At 44.2% G+C, this 25,682-nt stretch overlaps 1 protein-coding gene across 1 annotated transcript in view; it reads right to left on the bottom strand.

The window, feature by feature from the left end:
• The window catches only part of KCNB2 (potassium voltage-gated channel subfamily B member 2), a 317,344-nt gene extending 309,898 nt beyond the window's left edge, over positions 1-7,446 (bottom strand). Inside the window, exon 1 of the mRNA XM_089661042.1 lies at positions 6,481-7,446. The gene's annotated coding sequence lies outside the window, so the exon portion shown is untranslated. The remainder of the gene's footprint in view (positions 1-6,480) is intronic.
• Positions 7,447-25,682: the final 18,236 nt, after the last annotated feature.

Raw genomic sequence — 25,682 nt, forward strand, 5'->3', positions numbered from 1 at the left:
TTTTGCAGCCTTTATTTATTTTTTGCATATTCTGTTATATTCTTTGTAATGTTTAAACGATGATAGCGTGCCTTCATTTTTATATTGAATAAAAGCTCTTTTCTTATTATCTATAGACTTTTTAACTTTGGCCGTAAGCCACATAGGTTTGATTTTTAGCCTTTCAAACTTGTTGCCCATGGAAATATATTTTGCAGTGTGTTCACACACAGTCTTTTGTTTATATATGTATATATGTGTATATACTGTACAAGACAAAATATTACAGATACACTTTATAAAGTTGAAGTGAAGGAGGCAAAGGTTGCTGTAAGTAGTCACAAGAAGCTTGCAAAACTGAAAACAAAATTGGATTTACTTTTGCTTTGAAATGGCATTTTCACTTAGTTTGGTGAATGAGATGAAGCTCTGCTGACTGCCATCATCCAATCATGTGCAAGCAAAAACACTGTTTTTTTAACTTCCTTGCACTTGATTGGGTATTCTTTGTAAAGTGAAATTTCACCGCATTCACTAAGCTAAGGGAATACACTTGCAAAGTGAGCAACCTATTTGTCTTTAGTAAATCAATCCCAAAGACTTTTAGGCCCTTCATAAGTCTACAGTGCTGTCCAATGCTAGCTACAAAAAGAACAAATAGCATGATGCTTTTAAAGTGCATTCAGTCTTTCTATGTGCTCAGTACTAATCCTGTAATCTGGATGGTGACATAAATAGTGAAAAAAGATGAAAAAGCATCATCGTTCATTTTTGCCTAGAATAACATGATCTTCAGACACAGCCCTGGCAAGTTTATTTCCATTATTAAAACTAATGGCTACTAGCCAGGTTTATGAAGTCTGTGCCCAATGTTCAGGGAGGTCCAAGAAAAATGTAAAACTTTTGTTGGCAAATACTAATTAAAGGAATGCTGGACACAGAAAACAGGCTGGCTTGATCATACATTTATTGCTGTTACAAAGGGCTTGAGTAAAAACATAACTAAAATTCAACAAACAAGATGATGAACTCAGCATTCTGTATACAAAATAAGTTGCAGAAAATTAATACAAATGAGGGATATTGGTTTACAAGCCTTTCTAACTTTCAATTAAAGCCTAACTCTGGGAAACATTAAAATTTTCCCTGTGCCCACGCTCCAAGGATTAATTGCTTCTTTAGGTTCAGGGGACACACAAAAGCAGATTTACTTACCCAATCCTCCTCTTCACTGGTCTAAGGACCTGGCATCATAGAGATCAATGCAGAGTTCATATCCCTGCACTGGACATGATGATGCCAAGGGACAGTCCACCACCGAAGCACAGGGAAGCACCATCTGTCAGGAGAGCAAAGGATCAGGTAAGCAATAGTGCTTCTCCTCTCCCCTGGACAAAGCAACAGTTAACCCTTGCAGTGTGGGCACAACCCCACTGTAAGGGATACATTTCAAATGTCCTGGAGTTGGGCTTTAGGTCATTGTTTTTGAGAAATGTCATCAATACAAACAATTGTTGAAGTGCAGGTGAACTCTTGTTGGGTTTTTACTGTTGTCTAGGGCTCCATTAGGGATATACATTCACCTTCTGTGCTACTGACAACAGATTAGTCAGAAATTAGCAAAAATCTGGAACAGGGGCATAGACAGCATTAAAGTGGCTATAAAGTCAACAGGATTTTTACTTTAATGCATTCTCTGCTTCAACGTAAGAAAAGTTCCACTAGTCCCCCCTCCCTAAACACTTACCTGTCACCTCACTTGGTCCAGTGCTGTGCCTGTCTCCAGCAGCACTGGTCTCTCTTGCTCTCATAGGACAGACTAAGAGCAGTGGAGCAGCCATTGGCTTCTGCTGCTGTCAGTCAAATCTTGTGAGGAGGGAGCAGGGGGCATGGCTGAACCACACTGTGTGTGTCTATGGACACACACAGCCTGGCTTGGGAGCACACAGCTTGCTATGAGGGCACACACAGGAGCAGAGGAGTGGACAGTACCAGCAGAGGATCTCCAGAACGGGAGGTAAGGGGCCACTGCAATATTTATGCTCAGCGCAGGTAAGTATAACATCTTTCTTTTATTTTAGGAAAAAATATGAGCCTTTAATATCAATTTACGATTCTGACAGGGGTTCTAAACTTCCCCTTCTCTGCTAAAGAAAAGCATTTATAATTCTGTCTGTGTTGCTGTTTTAGAATTACCCTATTTTCCTGTCTGATAAAATGTAAGCAGGACAAGAAGTGGTGTGAACAAGCCCTAGGAGTACACAGCAATTACAATTGATTTTATAGGGCATTTCAAATTAAAAAGATATCAGCTACTTTCTTTCAGTATGACATTGGTGTCAAGAGGCTGTGAAGTTGATTTACTAAAAATTAGCTGGTCACTTTGCAATGGAATTTGCTCAAAAGCTTAGTGAATGAGGTGAGGCTTGATAACTTCCAACATCCAATCATGTCCATGCAGCAATACTGTTTTTTTTTTCCTTGTGCGTACGGTATTTTTTGCAAAGTGAAACTTCACCACATCCAATAAGCTCTGGGGAAAATTTCCTTGCAAAGCGAACAGTCATATTTGCCTTTAGTAAACCAACCCCTTTGAGTAATGTGTTCTGTGACAATGCTGCATGGAGGCCTACAGAAGAAGACCTTGATAGCCATATGATGATGTGCAAACTTCAGGATCCCAGCTAATCAGAAATCATATCCTAACCGGCTGACACCCATGGAATATGTGCAGCAGCAAAGGGACTGGCTTTAACAACCAAACGGCGCACATATGCGTTACTGGGTGGCGGATGTTTCTGTATTGAGAGTGGCTCCCAGTACAAAGACTAAGCAGTCAAAGACAGTTCTCGGTCCCCCATTGGGGGGAAGTTCCTAGGCTCCTAGACACATGTCCATCAATATGAGCACTCCACTGTTTTCACATTAGGCCAAGTTTTCTGCTTCAATCTGGAAGAGAAATTTATTTAAACGTATCAGAGGAAAGGGACTCTGTGAAGCTGGGAAATGTCAGATGATTTCACGATTTTTCTTGATGATATAGACAGATGAGCTGCTGCTACGTTGTCCATGAGGAGTTATTCTGAGCTTTCCCAGCATGTACAGAATAATAGATATACAGTATATGTCAGGTGAAAATGAAGTTCCCAAAACTCTGATCAATTAGAAATCATCACCCTTGATAGGTGCAAGGTTTAGTTTCCACCAAGGACAGTACTGGGGAGAGGTTAGTGTTAGATGCAGATTTAAATCGACTTGACTAACAAATTAAAGTGGACTTCAGCTAACATTTTATAAGCAGTTGTAGAAAACAGTTTTTTTTTCCTTTTGGAATAAGGTTTTACATAAATGAACAAAAGCTGATCACTGTAAGAACCCCTGTCAGTAGTAAATGTCTTGTTTCATCCCTCTAATTCCTTTTTTGCTTGACAGCTTGGTCTGTTAAACTAAGTAGAAAAATAACCAACTTACTGGCTGAATCACCAGGTAAAAAAAAAAGTCTAAAAAAGAAAGCTAACACAGCTATCACATCTAAGAATTGGTAAGCTGTAATATGATAAAATGTTTGTTTTTGGGTATAATACCGCTTTAACTGTTATAGTGACAGTAGTCTATGAGTTCTTTCGTGGAACCAGACCAATATGAATGGTTCAACGTTCTCTCTAAAGTGCTGTGGACAAAGAGTGGTGTAAATGAGTAAAAGGAATCCAGACATTTTCAGGTAGAGTGTGTTCCTCAGAAGAACAATGTTTTGTATATTAATAATACTCCCATGGATGTAAGTTCCATGGTTATGTAAAAAGGTTTATCTGAACAAGTAATGGCTTCTTGGGCCTTTTACAGAAACAAATACCTACATCACCATAGGCACAGATTTCCGGTATATCAAAACTATATGATATAGCTGCCCCCACTGTCCTGCTAAATCAGCCTAAAAGAAGCTGAATCACGGGTCCTAACCTTGTCTGCTGTGGATAAAGTGCGGTATAAATAAGTAGGAGTCTAGACATTTTCCAGTTGGGCTGTGTTATTCAGGAGACCTCACACAGTGTTGCATTTAAAAATAATACCCTCATGGATTTAAGTTCCATGGTTATTTAAAAAGGTCCATCTGAACAAGTATTGGTTTATTGGGCCTTTTAGAGAAGCAGCTACCTATATCATTGCCACTAAGTTCTGATATATCAAAACTATATGATATAGCTGACCCCAACATCCTACTAAATGAGCCTTAAAGAAGCTGAATCACGTGTCCTAACCTAGTCCAGTCCTTATTGCATATGACAGTTCCCATTATGTATTGTTTTCAGGCTCTTCATCCTTCCCCTGTAAGACACAATGCATCACCCTACAAGCTTTCTCTTGCTGTTTTTGTAAATGACCTAGAAAAAATCATTACAAGCAGTAAACAGAAATGACATAAAGGCATTTAGACACCATATCTGACCTGACCAACCACATGGTGACGTGCAAAAAGACCTTACTAAGGACGAGTGAAATACAAGTGATTTGAGACAATAAAGCCAAGCATGAGTGTCACCTAATAACACTGCATTCTACTAGCTAGTAGCATTCCCCAATATTGTTTTCTTTAATAGGAAACTGGCAACTAATATTAATCCTAGATCAAGGGGTGATGGCATTTCTTAATCTCTAAAAAGAAACCTAATATGCTCTACAAATTCAATTTTCCACTTTGCCCTTCAATGTCATTGCACCAGCCACCACTGTGACACACTATTGCACCTGTCATTGCACCTTTTCTGCATAACAGTCATTTCATGAGCAAGCTTTGTAGTTTTTAAAGGTTTTTTTGTTTTTAAATGTAAAGCAGATTCATATCAGGATAACATTTATTTTATAAATAGGCACTCATTTTTTAAGGCAAATTTACGAATATAGCCAATGCATTTGAAGAATCAATAGATATCTCTAGATAATAATGATTGGGTTCCATTTTATTACACCACTACTTGAAGCAACTTGCTTGAAAGTGGGAACTTCAAAAACTCTCTGACACCTTTAAAATGACAGTATTCTTACATCGCCACAACAGGGCCAACCAAAATGCCTAATGAGACCAAGGCGTGTGTTTTATATATATATATATATATATATATATATATATATATATATATATATTTATACACACCTTTCTCCAGTCTGCAGTTTATTTGATAATTTCAGCCTATCCACCACTAGACATCTTAGTGCTGACATCTTGTATACTGGTACTGGTCACTGACAGAATTGCTCTTTGCACCTTGTACCAATGTGGGTGATGAATTCATACTCTTACAAAAGTATAAACAGGTCTCTCTTGTAAACCAAAGGATGTGTTGTTAGTAGCATGTTACCTGAAGAATCAATGGCTCTTCTAGTTATAGCATGGCGTTGCTCAAATGAAATCAGCAGCGATATGTGAAGAGCACCTCCCGATGAAGGTCATAACCTGACCATGACCACAGGAGCTCATTCACTGGACCTTCACCTGGCAGGGGTAAAAGCCTTTACGGCCTTCAAAAGGTTGCCAGGCAATGTAGGCCCATTGTTTCCTACGAGAAACGACAGATCCCACCATTAAGTTAGACAAAGCCTCACACTTGTTAAACTTTTTATAGACCTGGTACATTTTGTGCTGTCTTTTATTTATTTATTTATTTTTTGGCTGAGCATCTGCCAGCTCCTTAGCAGCATAGGATAGGATTATTATCGATCGGAAATCATCTCTCCTTTAGCCTACTTTTCGTCTTACATTTTAGTATTGAACTTTCATTAAATGGTTATCTGCTAAGGATCCACCCAGTCACTTAAATCTTAGCATCATAAAAGAGAATGAAGCAGCCAAAGAGCCTTTCGTTGTGTAACCTCAAAAAAAAGACACATTCTTCAAGATTAAAATGTTACATAACTTGATTTGCCTGGATTACAGCAGCAGTAGGTACGTAAAGCCCTGTATGTCGATTTCTTCATACAAGTATTTATAGATGATGCTACGCTACGGAACATTGTTTCATCATGGTGTCATTAAGTAAAACAAACACTTTCGTGTGTCACCTACTCGGAGACGGTTTTAATCTTGCTTTGGATGACAGATAAAGGGATCTAATTCTTTAGTCCTGAGCAGGGGATTCAGCTCCCTTGACTTGCAACTGTTAAATGATACAACACATTTCTACATTTCATGGCGGGCTGCTTGTGTACAGAAGTCAAAGTGCATGTATAAAAACATAGAAAAAATAAATACAATATTAGTACATTGAGTGCATGTTTACCATAGCTTCCACTTATGACAGTGACAAATACACTCCATCCTTTCAGTACACTTACGGAAAAACCACAGGAACCGTACTTGAGCACAACATGGTCGTCATGAACATGATGAGCTTTGACTCCCCTTTAAATCTCTCAACTTGGTGCCATTTGGCCCCCTTTTTTTTGATCAGCCTCTTTGTGATGTAAGAACATTGAAAAGTACAGGGGGAACCCCTGTCTACTTACCTTGCTTAAAGTGGATGAAAGAGAAGCTGGGAACCCCCCAGGAGCCCTGGGTTCATCTCCAATCCAGAGGTGGCTAGATGTTCTGCAGAAGACACTTCCCACACAGCTGGAGCAGATGTTCTTGTCCCATGTCTTGCTGGCTCTACAAGTCTGGAGGAGGGCAGAGGGGTGCCATGGACCTTCTACTTGGTCTTCTTCTTCTTCTCCATGGGAGGAGGATGAGGTTGGGGCTTGCTGTGTGCTGCGGCTGGATTGTGGAATGGAAGAGCAGACAGCAGCTCAGCCCAGCTTGGAGACACTGAACTGCAGAGAAGACATGGTCACACATTCACACACACACAGGACTGACAGATACACCGGGCTGGAGCTCCACAATCTGGCTCAGAGGATCTAGAGGTGAAAGCTAATTGGATTGAGCTCTGCATCACCAAGGACAGCAGCAACAGATCGGCAAGTGTGCTCCTCACCAAAGCCAAGAAATCCCGAGGAGGAGAAGAAGAGGGAGGAGAGGAGAGCAGAGGAGAGGAGAGGGGGCCGGGGGAATCCTATTCTCAGAACACGATTAACCCTTTCATCCCCGGCTCAGCTGTCAATCACACTTCAAGGCTTCCCAGTCCCCTCCCTCCTCCCAGCCAGGTGTACGGGCTAATGATGTGTTAACCCTGCCATAGCCGGTGATGGCACACCTGTCCGATGGAGGTGGGGAGCGCTCCGCATGACAAGGCAGGGCCAGCAGTGGAAGGGTTATGCCTTGTTCTCCCCAGAGGAGCCGGCTCGGGGTGAGCGATCAGCATGGCGGAGGAGAGGCTCGGTGTGAGCGATCAGCGATCAGCATGGCGGAGGAGAGGCTCGGTGTGAGCGATCAGCGATCAGCATGGCGGAGGAGAGGCTCGTTCTTCTATAAATAAGAGACATCTCATCCTACTTCTGTAATACAATCCTCCGCTGGCACACACAGCTCCCATACCAAATGGGACTACACAATGCTTCCCTGGACTGCATCACCATACACCATACAATCTCATCCTACTTCTCCTCTAAGCTCACCACACACGATCCAATGGGATCACCGCAACACATTCATTAACATATGTGTGTTGTGTTTTCCTGTAAAGCATTGCATTGTTGTACATTTTACATGTGTTGCGTTTGCCAGTTCACACTACATGCGTTTCAGTTGCTTTTTTTTCTGCATCCAAAACGCACAGAAAGCAGGTTATATGGTTGTCAATGCTATAGTTCACATCAGTGCTTGCAGTTCCAGTGCGTTCCGGATGCAGAAAAAAAAGTAGAACAGGCTGTATTTTTCCTGCACAGAACTGTACTGAAACGCGGTAAGACGCATAAAAAAACTCACCAAAAAAAAGCACTGGAACACACATGTCCCTATTTAATTGAAGAAAAAGAGAGAGGAAAAAATTAACTGGAAAGCATCAAGAACATACTGGAAAGCGTCAGACATGCATCAAAAATGCACCAAAAAAGCTTAAAAAATACACATGCAGAAACGCATCCGGAACTCATCTGGACTGCCTTTCTATAGTGTGAACTGATGCAGTACGGTAAATGCTGCAAATCCTGTGCATTTCCAGCACCACATTGCAATCGCATGGCGTTCTAAGCCTGGGATCACACTGATGCAGTGTGGCACATCGCATTTGATTTGCACAGGAACCTCACTGCATTCCTGTGCAAATCACATACGATTTCTGTGCATTGCAATTTCAGCTATACATTTTGTATGGCTCAGATCACACCGCATCTGCACCAAAATAATGCAGGACCCTTTATATTTGCACCAGAATCGGATTGCATTGGTGTGAATACCCATGTGATCCGATTCTGGTGCAGGCAAAAAAAAGGGTCCTGCATTATCCGATTCTGCACATTGCAAAGATGGAACTGCAACCATCTCACAGAGACATCAAGGCCATCCATGGAAGTTAACAACTCGACAGAAGCGTCTTCTGATGAGAAAATCGCCATGCAAGTTCACTGCAGTTGGGTAAAGAAGTAGAAAGCCAAACTGGGGTGATTGTTTCCCGTGACACAGCACGGCATACACTGCAGAAGAATTAGCCACTCTTAAAGCCCATGCAAAAAAAGCCCACCTAGAATTTGCCAGGGTCCATGCTGAAATAGAAGACTGCTGGGAGTCTGTACTCTGGAGTGATGAGACCAAGATAAATGTTTTTGGTACTGATGGCTTAAAAACTGTATGACGTCGCAAAGGTGAAGATTGCAAAGAAAAGTGCATGGTGCCTACAGTGAAATATGGTAGTGGCAGTGTTCTTCTGTGGGGCTGCATGAGTCCTGCTGGTGTCAGGGAAGTGCATTTCATTGATGGTGTCATGAATTCAGAGATATACAGCTCTATATTGAAAGAGAAGATGATACCATCACTCCGTGCCCTTGGTCGTTGTGCACTTTTCCCAACATGACAATGATCCAAAACACACATCTAAGGCCACTGTTGCATTTCTGAAGAAGAACAGAGTGAAATTGATTCAGTGGCCAAGTATGTCTCCTGAGCTGAACCCAATAGAACACCTAAGGGGAACTCTGAAGAGACAAGTTAAGCATCACTCTCCATCCAGCATCCAGGCTCTAAAAGAGGTAATTCTTGAAGAATTGAAAAAGATAGATGTTGCAATATGTTGCCAACTTGTTCATTCCATGCCTAGAAGACTTGGTGCTGTCTTTACAAATCATGGAAGTCAGACAAAATACTAGATGTAGTAGTTTTTGTTGTGGGATGTATTAATTTTTGCATTAACTAATTTGAGTAAAACTGAAGATTTTGTAATCTAAGTTATATTATTAACCTTTCAAGTAATGAGCCAAACAAATGTTCTATAAAACTCAGTTTTGTCAAAATTTTAGGATTTGTTCTTGTATTTATTGAGATATTGATTAAAATCTTACTTTTCAAAAGGAGTGTACTCATTTATGCAGAGCACTGTATGTATATATATTTATTTTCCGATCGATCTTTTCCAACAGGAATAATCAATCTATTATTGACCATACAGGCGTCTATAAATTATCAATTTCTATTCAAATCAATATCTGTTATTAGGAATAAGCATTCTATTGATGGCTATACATGAGTCCATAAATGATCCATTTCTTTTGCTGATCAATCTCTTCCAATAGGAATAATCAGTCTATCAATGGCCATATATGCTTCCAAAAACCATACATTTCTTTTCCGATCGATACCTTCCAGTAGAAATAACCCATAGTCGAAAACCCATCAATCGATTTGACACACTGGGAAGTGGATTTTGATTAGTAGTTGGAAGGTACAATTAGGTATTAATTGCATCTCTGGTATAATTTTGAAATCTGATGTTCTGAAGAGTCCCCGTCTCTCGTGCACATCGCTGGATCGCAGTGGGGCTCAGGTGAGTACTGAGGGGGCTGGGGGGGGAATCTGCACACAGAAGGTTTTTTTACCTTCATGCATAGAATGCATGAAGGAAAAAACCTTGAGCCTTTAGAACCACTTTAGTCACTTTCTGCTGATCTGGCACATATATGCGGCCTCTGCCTAGATAAACACTTTACTGTGCTGAGAGACCGCTCCCTGCACAGTCCCAGTGCAGTAACAGACATGTACCGAAAAAGCTCCTGATGCATACTTGTGATCGGGAGCTTTCCAATCATGTGACTGTGACTGCCAATTACAACGGTCACATGATCGGAAGACCCTCCTCTGCCTCCCATCCTCTTAAAGGGATGGGAGATGGCAGGAGGAAGGGGTTAACCACTTGAGTACCAGGCCAGCCTGTACATGCCCCTTCATTACCAGACTATTTTTCAGTTTTCAGTAATGCAATGTTATCACAAGTACTCGGTCTTGCGCCACTGTACCAAAATTAACATAATATTTTTTTAGACAGTGCTTTGTTTTGGTGGTATCATTAAATCACTAGGTTTTTATTATTTACTATTGGGACTCAGGGGTTTACCACAAGGCAAACAAGGCATTTGGCTAGGGTGGCATTTTTCAGGGGGGGCAGCACTGCCTCTTGGAAGAAGGTGCGGAAGAAGGGGCAGAAGAAGGGACAAACGCAGCATGGGGATTTGGTGGGTTTCGAGAGATGCTGTGGTTTCATGACAGCGTATGCATATCCCAACTCTTGTTCCTGGGGATGTCCGGAGCTGTGAAGGTGAGGGTCTGTCTCTCGCCATGGTGGATGGTGGCTGGTGTATGGTGGGGCAGTGGTAGTGGAAGGCTCGGGTGGAGGGCAGGGGTGTTCTTGGTCAATGTCAGGATCTTTATGTGGTGGGGGGCACCAATTTTTGTATTGCCTAGGGCAGCACAAAACCTAAATACACCACTCTTGGGACTAATATGGAATCTGATGTAAGAGGGGGCTGTAATGTAATGGGGACCCTGATATAAGGGACTGTAATGTAATGGGCACTCTGATGGGGGCTCTGATGTAAGGGGCACTCTGATACAAAGGGGGACTGTAATGTAATGGGGACTCTGATGGGAGCCCTGATGTAAGGGGACTCTCTGATGGGGACTGGAATGAAAGGAGGAGGATTTAAAGGGGTCCCTGTATGTAAGGGGGAACTCTGATGAGGATCCTGATGTACGTGGGACTTAAAAATAAGTGGGACTCCAATGGAAACCCTGACTTAAGAGGGGACTTTGATGGGGACCCCATATGTAAGGAGGGCTCTGATGGGGACCCTGGTGTAAGCAGGGACTCTAAAGTAAGGGGAGACTCTGATTGGGGCCCTTGTGTATGGGGGACTCTAAAGGGGACCCTGATGTAATGGGGGACTCTAATGGGGACTCTCATGTAAAGGGGGACTCATTTGTGTTTTTTTTTAAACCCAAGCATACTTGTAAAGTATAAACTGTATATATAGTGAAAAGTTTGGAGACCCCTGCATCAGACAATGCAGCTACTTCTTTACACGTGAATTGGGATGGTTCAGAAGACCAATGGCAAATGTTAATATTCTTCCAAATATTATGTGTAGTTATTGTCCTTATAAATGTCACGTACCATGGCCATTCCCATAAGCGTCCTGCACATAAGCTCTTTTCGGTGTTAATGATTCACTTGCGGAAGAAGAGGGGGAAAAAGGACAACATGTGTGTCATGAATGATGACACGGTGGATGAGGCTCTGCCGCTTCACTGCTAATCAGTGTGAGCCCAGGGAGGAGGAGGGGGAGGAATCCCTGTGTTATGGTTGCTAGGAAAACCCCATTGGCTTTATCTTACTGTACTGGATGAGAGAGAGTGTGTACAGCAGCCATTTATCAGGAACTAGCATCTATCTCACCAGGCTCTAAATTCAATTGCAGCCAATGTATTATGGCCTTCCCCACATCACAATATATCAAGTGCACCCTGCTCGGGGTCTCTTTATATCAAATTTGTTATTGTAGCTGCTGTGCACATTAATATTGCATGACTGTGTTTATAGAAGAACATTATTGGTGCATGAAATGTTTTATGTAGTGAACGCCGGTGGCTTGAGATATTGTACTTATTAACCCATGCTAATGAATCCAGGATCTGGTCGATCTGTTGTAAACAGGAGCAGAAGAGAAAGAAGAACCTCCATAATTACCATATTATAGTTCAGAGGTTCCACAAGGAGGACCTACCTACAGATGGATAACACTGGATACTGCAATAGTCACCTATATACCATACGTCCTATAGTTCTGTACTAAGCCTCCATTCACACCTGAGCAGAACATATTCCTGTTGATTTTGAAGCTTTTTTTTCTGGTGTTATACAAGCTTTTTTTTGCACGTGTATCAAGCTTTAGGGGTTTGTTTTCTGGGTAGGACAAGTGGAGGAAAGTGATACTAGAGGTGAAGAATTCTTCAGTTGTAAAAACACGTGTATCTCGCATTTAGCTGTCATTCACACTTGAGTGTTTAGGCATGTGCCTAAGTAATAATCCTGTTGAGTAGCCAGAGGGTTAATGTTTTGTGTGTTTTTAGTTAAAAGTAGGTACTGTGGTGTGCCTTCCACTGCATTGCCTGCATTTCTGGGAGGTGATAAATGCAGGAGAAGGCCATGCCTCATGGTCAGACAGTCATGGGAAGTGAGGACCCTGGCATGGGTTGGAGGACTGAGCTGCTATATTTGACCTTGTGAGGACATTAAAGTATGTAAAATATGTAAAACAATCCATACAGTTTAAAGGTAAAGGTAATACAGATAAAAACAATTGTATATACAGTAGATATAAAAAAAACACATTATAAATACCTTTTTTCCCTTTTTTTGTAGGTGATCACATACCGTCACACCCTCTGTCCTCTGGTCTCCATGGCATAGAGAGGTAAGAGTATAGAAACAGTAGACACTGGTCTTCCCAGGAAATGGCTGTGCAGGGGGGGGAATGGTTGTGTGTCAAGACAAGTTTTGATTCTTGTGAAGAGGGAATGAATCCACAGTCTGGGGAACAAAGTGCCCTTAAGTTAACCCTCTGGGTGGTGAGGATTCCAAAGAAGTGGGAGGGAGGAGCAGCCAGCTCAGGAGAGGAAGCGGTGGTGGCTGGTGATGGAGGTTCTGTAGCTTGGGCTGTTTGGCACATGATGTACCCTCTGTGAAATATAAATAGGTATCCTATAGTTATACACTCTAAAAAATAATATCAAATAAACTCCCTGTGTAACTGTGTGATTCCAATAATTGCTGTGTACCCTAATAAAATAATAAACCAGCCTTTATGAATCCAGAAATCCAGAAAGAAATAGTGATCCACTGGAACCTTGCTCCAATCACCACAAGGATACCTTCTGATCCCAAAATGTTCACTCCAATACTCTTGACTTCTTATACTCCATGTTACTCATAAAAAGAAATAATAGCCATATAGTGCAGTATTTTCCAATAATATAAAGATCCAAGCTTTAATAATTTTGCTTACATATATAAAAAAAACTTAAAATCGCATATTATTCCCATAACTCCACCTCAAGCAGCTTCCTGGAACACCAAATGTGGTAAACCTCACTAAGAATGGCCACCACTTCCGGTTTTCCGTGCAACATCCAACGACATGTCCCTTAACGCGTTTTGTCACTTCCTCATAAGGACAACCCTTATGAGGAAGTCAGGAAGTGACGAAATGCGTCAAGGGACGTGATGTTGGACGTTGTACAGAAAACCGGAAGTGGCGGAGTGGCCATCTTTAGTGAGGTTTACCACATTTGGCATTCCAGGAAGCTGCTTGAGGTGGAGTTATGGGAATAATATGCGATTTTAAGGTTTTTTTATATATGTAAGCACAATTATTGTTTGGATCTTTATATTATCAGAACATACTGCACTATATCGCTATTATTTCTTTCTATGAGTAACATGGAGTATAAGAAGGCAAGAGTATTGGAGTGAACATTTTGGGATCAGAAGGTATCCCTGTGGTGATTGGAGCAATGTTTCAGTGGGTCACTATTTCTTTCTGGATTTCTGGAATCATAAAGGCTGGTTTATTATTTTATTAGGGTACATGGCAATTATTGTAATCACACGGTGAATTTAAATCAGAAATTGGAGAAAAATTGTTTCGACTTTGTTTTTTTTCTTTTTATGTTTTGTATAATTTCACAGACACTGACATGATGTACCCTGCTGATTGGTAGGTCATTATCTTAGGGTGGAACAGAAGCTTCCTATAAACTTAGTCTGGAACCACAATGTGCAAGGCTTCGGGAAGTATGTGCAGTGGCTCCCCTACTAGTCTTCAGGCTCAACATGGCAAAGTGAAAAGGGTGAAAAAGGGCTGGTGAAGCTCAATGCTGTATTTCCTAAAATCACTTTGTAGTTGGTGCCGGGACAGGTGTTCAGTAGTTCAGTTCAGTGTAGTTCAGTTTAGCCTCCGGTCATGAGGGGCATTGAACCTGCATAAGTAACAGTACAATCAGCATGTGGTTCTTCCATGTTAAGTTCTTTTCGGCTTTTCTCTGCACCTGACAAATATCAACATGCAGAATCCCATTCTTTCTAATCGTCCCTGTTCACACTTGTACACTAGGTTTTTCTACTCTCAAAAAAAGTACATCAGCTTTTTTTTTTTAGCATACTCAGACATTTTTATCTGCCTATAGTCTGCAATGGGAGCACCTGTAACCACGTGATATACATAGTTTTGTGCAGTTTTGCTTGTGTTTTTGCGTATGCCTTTACATGTGAAGAACTCCTCTTCTTCTATAGAACCGTGTGAATGGAGGCTTAAAGGGACACTAAACAAAACTCTTATTCTGCAGAAATAAGCTAAACGTATCCACTACATATTGGCCCTGTAATCTATTTTCATGAAATTGTTTCTTTCTGTGTTTTTCTGCCTCCATGTAATGTGCTCCATGAGCTCCTAAACTTCTCTTTTTCCCCTTCACTTACATTTGTTTGGAACGAACAGTGTACATCAGTTGTGGTCAGGTACACTGCTGTCTGCATGCTATACGTCCCATAGTCCCTAGTCCATCTTGGGATCAAACAATAGAGGATGTATAGCAGGCTGGGATCTAGGGGGGTACCAGGGTGGGTCCCCCCCCTCCAGATTTTAGTTGTGCTCCCCCACACCTCTGAGAGTGAATTCACAAATCCATAAAACCTGATGGGGACAGTTGATGTAAGGGGACACTCTGATGGGGACAGTTGATGTAAGGGGACACTCTGATGGAGACAGTTGATGTAAGGGGACACTCTGATGCGGACAGTTGATGTAAGGGACACTCTGATGGAGACAGTTGATGTAAGGGTCACTCTGATGGAAACAGTTGATGTAAGGGGACTCTGATGGGGACAGTTGATGTAAGGGGGACTCTGATGGGGACAGTTGAAGTAAGGGACGCTCTGATGGAGACAGTTGATGTAAGGGGGCACTCTGATGGGGACAGTTGATGTAAGGGACGCCCTGATGGAGACAGTTGATGTAACGGTCACTCTGATGGAAACAGTTGATGTAAGGGGACACTCTGATGGGGACAGTTGATGTAAGGGATGCTCTGATGGAGACAGTTGATGTAAGGGGACACTCTGATGGGGACAGTTGATGTAAGGAGGCACTCTGATGGGGACAGTTGATGTAAGGGGACACTCTGATGGGGACAGTTGATGTAAGGGGGCACTCTGATGGGGACAGTTGATGTAAGGGGACTCTGATGGAAACAGTTGATGTAAGGGGACTCTGATGGAAACAGTTGATGTAAGGGGACTCTGATGGGGACAGTTGATGTAAGGGGACACTCTGATGGGGACAGTTGATGTAAGGGATGCTCTGATGGAGACAGTTGATGTAAGGGTCACTCTGATGGAAACAGTTGATGTAAGGGGACTCTGATGGGGACAGTTGATGTAAGGGGACACTCTGTTGGGGACAGTTGATGTAAAGGGGGCACTCTGATGGAGACAGTTGATGTAAGGGGGCACACTGAAGGATACAGTTGATGTAAGGGGGACTCTGATGGGGACAACTGATGTAAGAGGACACTGTGATGGGGACAGTTGATGTAAGGGGGCACTCTGATGGGGACAGTTGATGTAAGGGGACACTCTGATGGGGACAGTTGATGTAAGGCTGATGGGGACAGTTGATGTAAGGGGGCACTCTGATGCGGACAGTTGATGTAAAGGGACACTCTGATGGGGACAGTTGATGTAAGGGGGCACTCTGATGGGGACAGTTGATGTAAGGCTGATGGGGACAGTTGATGTAAGGGGACACTCTGATGGGAACAGCTGATGTAAGGGGACACTCTGATGGGGACAGTTGATGTAAGGCTGATGGGGACAGTTGATGTAAGGGGACACTCTGATGGGGACAGTTGATGTAAGGGGGCACTCTGATGGGGACAGTTGATGTAAGGGGGCACTCTGATGGGGACAGTTGATGTAAGGGAGCACTCTGATAGGGACAGTTGATGTAAGGGGGCACTTTGATGGGGACAGTTGATGTAAGGCTGATGGGGACAGTTGATGTAAGGGGGCACTCTGATGCGGACAGTTGATGTAAGGGGACACTCTGATGGGGATAGTTGATGTAAGGGGGCACTCTGATGGGGACAGTTGATGTAAGGCTGATGGGGACAGTTGATGTAAGGGGACACTCTGATGGGAACAGTTGATGTAAGGGAGCACTCTGATGGGGACAGTTGATGTAAGGCTGATGGGGACAGTTGATGTAAGGGGGCACTCTGATGCGGACAGTTGATGTAAGGGGACACTGTGATGGGGACAGTTGATGTAAGGGGGCACTCTGATGGGGACAGTTGATGTAAGGCTGATGGGGACAGTTGATGTAAGGGGACACTCTGATGGGGACAGTTGATGTAAGGGGACACTCTGATGGGGACAGTTGATGTAAGGGGACACTCTGATGGGGACAGTTGATGTAAGGGACACTCTGATGGAGACAGTTGATGTAAGGGTCACTCTGATGGAAACAGTTGATGTAAGGGGACTCTGATGGGGACAGTTGATGTAAGGGACACTCTGATGGAGACAGTTGATGTAAGGGTCACTCTGATGGAAACAGTTGATGTAAGGGGACTCTGATGGGGACAGTTGATGTAAGGGGGACTCTGATGGGGACAGTCGATGTAAGGGGACACTCTGATGGGGACAGTTGATGTAAGGGACGCTCTGATGGAAACAGTTGATGTAAGGGGGCACTCTGATGGGGACAGTTGATGTAAGGGACGCCCTGATGGAGACAGTTGATGTAACGGTCACTCTGATGGAAACAGTTGATGTAAGGGGACACTCTGATGGGGACAGTTGATGTAAGGGATGCTCTGATGGAGACAGTTGATGTAAGGGGACACTCTGATGGGGACAGTTGATGTAAGGGGGCACTCTGATGGGGACAGTTGATGTAAGGGGACTCTGATGGGGACAGTTGATGTAAGGGATGCTCTGATGGAGACAGTTGATGTAAGGGTCACTCTGATGGAAACAGTTGATGTAAGGGGACTCTGATGGGGACAGTTGATGTAAGAGGACACTCTGTTGGGGACAGTTGATGTAAAGGGGGCACTCTGATGGAGACAGTTGATGTAAGTTGGCACGCTGAAGGATACAGTTGATGTAAGGGGGACTCTGATGGGGACAACTGATGTAAGAGGACACTCTGATGGGGACAGTTGATGTAAGGGTGCACTCTGATGGGGACAGTTGATGTAAGGGGACACTCTGATGAGGACAGTTGATGTAAGGCTGATGGGGACAGTTGATGTAAGGGGGCACTCTGATGGGGACAGTTGATGTAAGGGGGCACTCTGATGGGGACAGTTGATGTAAGGGGGCACTCTGATGGGGACAGTTGATGTAAGGGAGCACTCTGATGGGGACAGTTGATGTAAGGGGACACTTTGATGGGGACAGTTGATGTAAGGCTGATGGGGACAGTTGATGTAAGGGGGCACTCTGATGCGGACAGTTGATGTAAGGGGACACTCTGATGGGGACAGTTGATGTAAGGCTGATGGGGACAGTTGATGTAAGGGGACACTCTGATGGGGACAGTTGATGTAAGCTGGCACTGTGATGGGGACAGTTGATGTAAGGGGGCACTCTGATGGGGACAGTTGATGTAAGGGAGCACTCTGATGGGGACAGTTGATGTAAGGGGGCACTTTGATGGGGACAGTTGATGTAAGGCTGATGGGGACAGTTGATGTAAGGGGGCACTCTGATGGGGACAGTTGATGTAAGGGGGCACTCTGATGGGGACAGTTGATGTAAGGGAGCACTCTGATAGGGACAGTTGATGTAAGGGGGCACTTTGATGGGGACAGTTAATGTAAGGCTGATGGGGACAGTTGATGTAAGGGGGCACTCTGATGCGGACAGTTGATGTAAGGGGACACTCTGATGGGGATAGTTGATGTAAGGGGGCACTCTGATGGGGACAGTTGATGTAAGGCTGATGGGGACAGTTGATGTAAGGGGACACTCTGATGGGAACAGTTGATGTAAGGGAGCACTCTGATGGGGACAGTTGATGTAAGGCTGATGGGGACAGTTGATGTAAGGGGGCACTCTGATGCGGACAGTTGATGTAAGGGGACACTGTGATGGGGACAGTTGATGTAAGGGGGCACTCTGATGGGGACAGTTGATGTAAGGCTGATGGGGACAGTTGATGTAAGGGGACACTCTGATGGGGACAGTTGATGTAAGGGGACACTCTGATGGGGACAGTTGATGTAAGGGACACTCTGATGGAGACAGTTGATGTAAGGGTCACTCTGATGGAAACAGTTGATGTAAGGGTCACTCTGATGGGGACAGTTGATGTAAGGGACACTCTGATGGAGACAGTTGATGTAAGGGTCACTCTGATGGAAACAGTTGATGTAAGGGGACTCTGATGGGGACAGTTGATGTAAGGGGGACTCTGATGGGGACAGTCGATGTAAGGGGACACTCTGATGGAGACAGTTGATGTAAGGGACGCTCTGATGGAAACAGTTGATGTAAGGGGGCACTCTGATGGGGACAGTTGATGTAAGGGACGCCCTGATGGAGACAGTTGATGTAACGGTCACTCTGATGGAAACAGTTGATGTAAGGGGACACTCTGATGGGGACAGTTGATGTAAGGGATGCTCTGATGGAGACAGTTGATGTAAGGGGACACTCTGATGGGGACAGTTGATGTAAGGGGGCACTCTGATGGGGACAGTTGATGTAAAGGGGGCACTCTGATGGAGACAGTTGATGTAAGTTGGCACGCTGTAGGATACAGTTGATGTAAGGGGGACTCTGATGGGGACAACTGATGTAAGAGGACACTCTGATGGGGACAGTTGATGTAAGGGTGCACTCTGATGGGGACAGTTGATGTAAGGGGACACTCTGATGGGGACAGTTGATGTAAGGCTGATGGGGACAGTTGATGTAAGGGGGCACTCTGATGGGGACAGTTGATGTAAGGGGGCACTCTGATGGGGACAGTTGATGTAAGGGGGCACTCTGATGGGGACAGTTGATGTAAGGGAGCACTCTGATGGGGACAGTTGATGTAAGGGGGCACTTTGATGGGGACAGTTGATGTAAGGCTGATGGGGACAGTTGATGTAAGGGGGCACTCTGATGCGGACAGTTGATGTAAGGGGACACTCTGATGGGGACAGTTGATGTAAGGCTGATGGGGACAGTTGATGTAAGGGGACACTCTGATGGGGACAGTTGATGTAAGCTGGCACTCTGATGGGGACAGTTGATGTAAGGGAGCACTCTGATGGGGACAGTTGATGTAAGGGGGCACTTTGATGGGGACAGTTGATGTAAGGCTGATGGGGACAGTTGATGTAAGGGGGCACTCTGATGCGGACAGTTGATGTAAGGGGATACTCTGATGGGGACAGTTGATGTAAGGGGGCACTCTGATGGGGACAGTTGATGTAAGGCTGATGGGGACAGTTGATGTAAGGGGATACTCTGATGGGAACAGTTGATGTAAGGGGACACTCTGATGGGGACAGTTGATGTAAGGGTGCGCTCTGATGAGGACGCCTGCTGCAAGGAGGGACTGTTATAGGAACTTTGATGTAAGGAGGAACTCTGTGAAGAACTCTTGATATAAGGAGGGACTCTGTTAGGGACACCTGATATAAGGGGGCACAGGTTCTGTTTAATCACCCTAAACTAATGACAGCATTCCCAGTTCACTCCTGCACCACCTCTGCACTACCTGTAAGATGTTACTTCCAGGTTATGACTCCGTGGTACAAAAGTGTGCCGAGTGAACAGGGAATACTGCTTCCAGGCATCCCTGCCACACTGCTGACATTATACCACCTGACTTTTTTTACTGCACCCCCAGATCAGACAGGCTAGATACGGCCCTGATGTATACATTTCTACATGTAGTGGGACCATGAAGAACAAACAGAACACTCTAAGAGGAAATTGATCACAGCAAATAAAAAAAATAGAATTTGTAGATTTGGAAGCCGCTGAAAGCAAAAGAATACATTTTTCAAACCAGAATTTTAGTGTCACTTTAAGTATGTAATATTTACATTTGTGCTAATCCTTGAGCCCCTCTGAGTTCTGTCAAGGAGAGTTGTGTTATGAGGAATGACATCATTCTAAAACACAAGCAGGTGCAAAACTGCTCTTTAGATATACAGGCCTTTTTAATAGAGTAGTTCAATGGAACTGAAAACTCTTTAGTTATACAGACTTATTTAAAATAGCATTTCAAAAAGAACTGAATTTAATACATTTTAATCCCTAACAACCAATTAGAGACCATGCAAGCAGGTGCAGCCTCTTTCCTCCACTGCAGGTGGCCCTCAACCGCAGCGGCATTTCAGAGGGAGAGGAAGTCAGGGGGAACTTACTCATCTGTGGCTTCTTGGGTCACTGGACAGTGATATGGTTGGATGTCGCTGTCCCCCGTGACCCTTGTGCCATCATGGATCAGGTTGAGTCTATTTAAGACTCTGGCTCATGGGTTTGGCTCACATTTTGCAAGTGGCAGTGCAGGGACAAGTTACCCATCTGTCAAGGAAAGTTAATAGTGGTATGGAAAGGTTTCAGATAAGTAGGGACACACTTTCCTTCCTAGTGTAGCACCTTCCTAGATAGCTAGGGGGAGCTAGCTAGGGCTGAGTAGCAGCCTGGGAGTATTAGCTAGCAGGGGGTCAAAATTGGATTAAGGTTTAGAGGCTCTGCAGACCAGCCCTTCTGGAATTTCCCCCTGCTCTAGAACTAGTCTAGAAGCAGTGGGCGGATCTGAGGAGTGGATAGTTTGTGCTCTTAGAGGATCCTGGCCAATCCCCAGCAGGAGGCTTGGCAAGGAGCCATGACAACCTTTAACAGTAATTGAGCATGCTCAGCAGCAGGAGAGTTGGGGTGGAAGAGAAAGAGAGAGATGTGAGAGTCTGGAGGCAGAAGTCTGTGAGTTTGCCCAGGTGGAGATGGGCTCACTTGCAGGCAGAGAACCTTGAAAAGCTGAAAACTTGGGACTTCCCTGGGCCCATCAGAGAGGACCACCTGTGCAGCAGGGAAGAAGCGGTCCAGCTAGAAGGTCTGGTAGCAGCCTCCGACCCACTGGGAGCACAGGCGAGGGGCAGAGTGAGTAAATCCCCACCCCCTGGGTCAGTAAGGGAAAAGGAGCACTCTGGCAGGAAACTTGATGAGCTTTTTACCTGGGACTGTTCACACTGTAGTGGCAGGCACCAGAAGCCTTGCCTAGGTATTCACCTGGAGCTGCTGGATTGAGGAGGATCTGAAGCGGTACAACAGGAGAGGCTGGCTAGCTCTCCAGAAGAGGATTTTTGCTGTAAAGACTTGAAATAGTTTCAGGAAGTTTATCCTCAGTTCCAGTTCCATTGAGCATCCCGTACACTACTTACCCTATCTAAGTTTTATTATCCCCTAATAAAATATCAAAACAGCTCAAGGACTGGTCACTATCTCCTGGCTGCAAGTCTGAATGGAAAATGTATGTTGCCTGGCTTTGCAGGACTATAGGGGGACCCAAATCTATTGTAGCTCCTAAGGAGGTAGTGCTGCATTAGGAATCATCCCCATTGGGCTTGGACTGGCTAGGTGAAATATGAAAGTGAAATGTCATTGGTTGCTTTAGGTTAGAATTTGCACATATCCTTTGCTGCTGTGTCTGTACTGCATTTCCATTGTTAACAGATATGACAAGTTTAAAGCTGAACTCTAGCCTTCCCTTCATTCTTGTATAGTTGTACAGGCTCCTCTCTTGTACTGAAATTACTTACTCTGATTTCACTGCACACTGTGAGCTTCTTGCAATGTGCATAGGGTCTGGTTCACACCGATGCAGTTTGTGTTTTGTCCTTTTCTGCAGTGCTTTTTGTGGTGTGTTTTGTGTTTTTGCACACACGTGTTTTGTGTTTTTTGTTTTCTTTTTGGGCCAATTTGTTACTGGGCATACTAAAAAAGCATGAAAAAATGCACTACGTGCAATTTCTGCAGCGTCTCCATTGAGGTCTGTTGAACCAAAAATGCACCGCTGTGCATTTAAAAAATACCCTAACCCTTTCCAAAAAAGTAGCAGCTCAAAAACGCATAGATGTAAACGTAATAAGAAACCATGTTATATGGACTGTTGTGTGTTTATGTAAAAAGCATGACTAGAGCACCAGAGATATGTCATCCAAATCCCCCCCCCCCCCTTACTATACTTAAATAAAACCATGACACCAATTTTGGAGTAAATGGCCAACATGGCCTTTTATTAACAAACATTTTTAACACCAACCATTCCTTATAACAGAAACATACAGAGTTGTTGTTTTTGGTCTTCGAAGGCACCCCACAAAAATGATCTGAAATGCACCTGCGGACAACCATATTACACAAAGGCCTCCAGCCGCAACCAACCAGCTCGGAGACAATCATACCGTCCGCAGTGCAGCACCACCACCTTCCAGTTAAACCTTGGTTAACTGGAATGTCCCCGGGCACACCATACCACCGATGGGTCCCACACCATTATCTGTACCTCCAAGATAAGAACTGCCTCCAAGACCAACAACCGCCCAAGACCGAAACAACCCCCTGTCCCCCGAGAGGAACACAATACCCCCTATAACATGGGAGGGCGGGAGGGAATCTCACTCACCAACGTCCAGCTCCGAAATGATGCCTCCCCCCCCCGGGACACCCCACCCTAAGGTGCAGCAGAGCCCACCCACGCTCTCTCTCCACCAACCAGCACACCCAGCTATACTTTTCCACACCCCCCTGGCACATCATTAACCCTTTCTTATTCTCCTTCCCACTCTAGGCCTAGTCATGCCTGCCCTGCGCTAATTTTCCTTTCCTTTTTTCGCTACGGGCATTACTGTATAAAATGCATAGGTGTGAACCAGGCTTTAGAAGCTGCAGATATAGCTTGCTTCATTTTGCCCAGCGTTTCCCCTCAAGCCAGTGTTGGAGGAAACTACTGCCTTCTTCCTCCCTGGAGTCTATAGCAGTCTTTCTGCCCACAGGTCCTGACAGCTAGCATTCCCTGACAATAATGGCAGCTCCTCAGTCCTCACACCGAATAACACACAGGAGGATGGGTCAACACAGGTGTCACTGGTTCTCCTCTCTGGGTCCTGTAATAGCACACAGTAGACAGATTGGAAAGCTGGTTCCCCTGTAGCAGTTCAGTTCACACAGGCAGGTGTGCAGCCTGGAGCCCTATGTCTATGTTCAGTGACCTTTCTCTCCAGTAGCAGCTAGAGATCCTTTTCTGCTTCTTGCTCCAATCTGAAGCACATTCCACAATCTGCATCCAAAACGTCTGTCTCTCCAATTGATTCTCTTTCCACTCTGGCTTTCTCTTCCTCCTTGTTCTGCCAGCTCTCCCCCGACACCTTGGGACATGTAGTCCCTGCTGCTCCTTCGACACGGCTGTGTCACAGTGTAGAGACTACATTTCCCATCAGCCCCAGTTCCTTCCAGCAGGGTTTTTTCATTCTCAGGAGGAAGAGCGATCAATATCCTCTTCTTCTTTTGGGTTGTGGGGGAGGGGGGGATTTACTAAAACTGGAGCACACACAGAATCTGGTGCAGCTGTGCATTTTAACCAATCAGCTTCTAAGTCCAGCTTGTTCATCTGAGCTTTGAAAGTTAAACCTAGAAGCTAATTGGTTCCTATGCACAGACGCACAGATTTTGTGTGCTCCAGTTTTAGTAAATCCCCCCACTATGTCTCTTCTGCAATAAAGTTTCTTACCCATCTGTCTGCACTGTACATTGAGCTGTCAATCATCTCCGCCCAGCCGATCAAAACGACCAAAGATCGGAACCCAGAAGAAGACAGGCTGAAGATGTCAGTGGCTGGTGAGGGAGCTCCCAAACACCACAGAGATGGAGTGGAGGTGAGTAGAAATCTGCTTTAAACTTCACCTTTAAGAAGAGAACTAGCTACACCCAGCTTCTAATTGTTTTGAAATATTCCACATTCGTATGCCTGTTAAGCTGGGCATACCACTTACAATCTGATTGCAATCGCCTTTGTATTTACCAAGAAATGCAATGCCACTAGTTAGGCTCTCTAATTAAGTACACCAAACTTGTCTTGAATATAGGGATTTTTTAGGTATCAGAAAAAAACATATACAATCTCTAAAAGCATTACAATTTTTATTACAAAGATATGGAAGTTAAAAGACAACAACATATTTTATGGTTTTACAGTATAAAACCACCAGAAATATCCATGTGGCTCAAGAACATCCATGCAGCAGTTTCAACTCAACATGTTTCGCCAGTCATTGGCTTCCTCAGGAGATTTACAGATTACTGCATAGGATTGCCACTAAAAACAAATTATACATCTACCTTTAACATAATTACCTACAGTATATTAGTAATTACACTGGCTCTTTTAAAGGGCCTTCTTACCAAGAGTGCTGAAAGTCAAAGTAGAAAGCATTGAAGATGAAAGGTCCAGACACCCACATGACCACCCAGAAGGGGTTATCATCCCATAAGGGGGACAAAAACTGCACTTAACTCATCCTAGGGGGATCCCTAAACAAAAATGTATTTATTACCAAAGGTAAAAACAACAAGGACATGTCAATATACATTTCATTGGTATTTCTACCTTTGGGAATTTAGTACCCCTCTAGGTAGCCAGGGGGTGCTAGTTGCTGATTGTTAGTGAGAAAGGTTGAGCAGCAGCCTGGGAATAGTGAGTAGGGTCAAATTTGGGTCAGGGCTGAGAGGTTCTGCACATTAGTTCCTTGATACCTCCCCCTGCTCTAGAATTTCGGAGAAGAGGTGGGGTGAGGAGGGACTGATCTGCATACTTAGGGGATCCTGACCAATCCCTCGGCAGGAGGCTTGGCATGGGGTCAGGACAGCCCTTAAGTGTGCCTAAACCTGCTCAGCAGCAGGAGAGTTTGGTTGGAAGATGTGAGGAAGGCTGAGATGCAGGAGCCTGGAAGGGGGCCCAGTAGGAAGAGGCCTACCTACAGGCCAAGACCTAGAAAGTAGGATCACTCAGCATCATTGGTCTATGGAGGGAGGACCACCTGTGGAGCCAGGGAAGGAGCCAGCCCAGCAGAAAGCCTGAAGGCAGCCATCAACCCAGCCAGCTCTCAGGCAAGGCCTGAGTGAGTAATCCTACACCCCCTGGGCCAGTTAAGGGGAAAGAGCATTCTGGTGGGAAACCTGACTAGCTCTACACCCAGGACTGTTACATTTCAAGTAGGAGCT

The sequence above is a fragment of the Staurois parvus genome, unplaced genomic scaffold, assembly GCF_062004578.1.
Source record: "Staurois parvus isolate SC_StPar_1 unplaced genomic scaffold, SC_StPar_1.0 ptg001302l, whole genome shotgun sequence".
Taxonomy (NCBI): Eukaryota; Metazoa; Chordata; class Amphibia; order Anura; family Ranidae; genus Staurois; species Staurois parvus.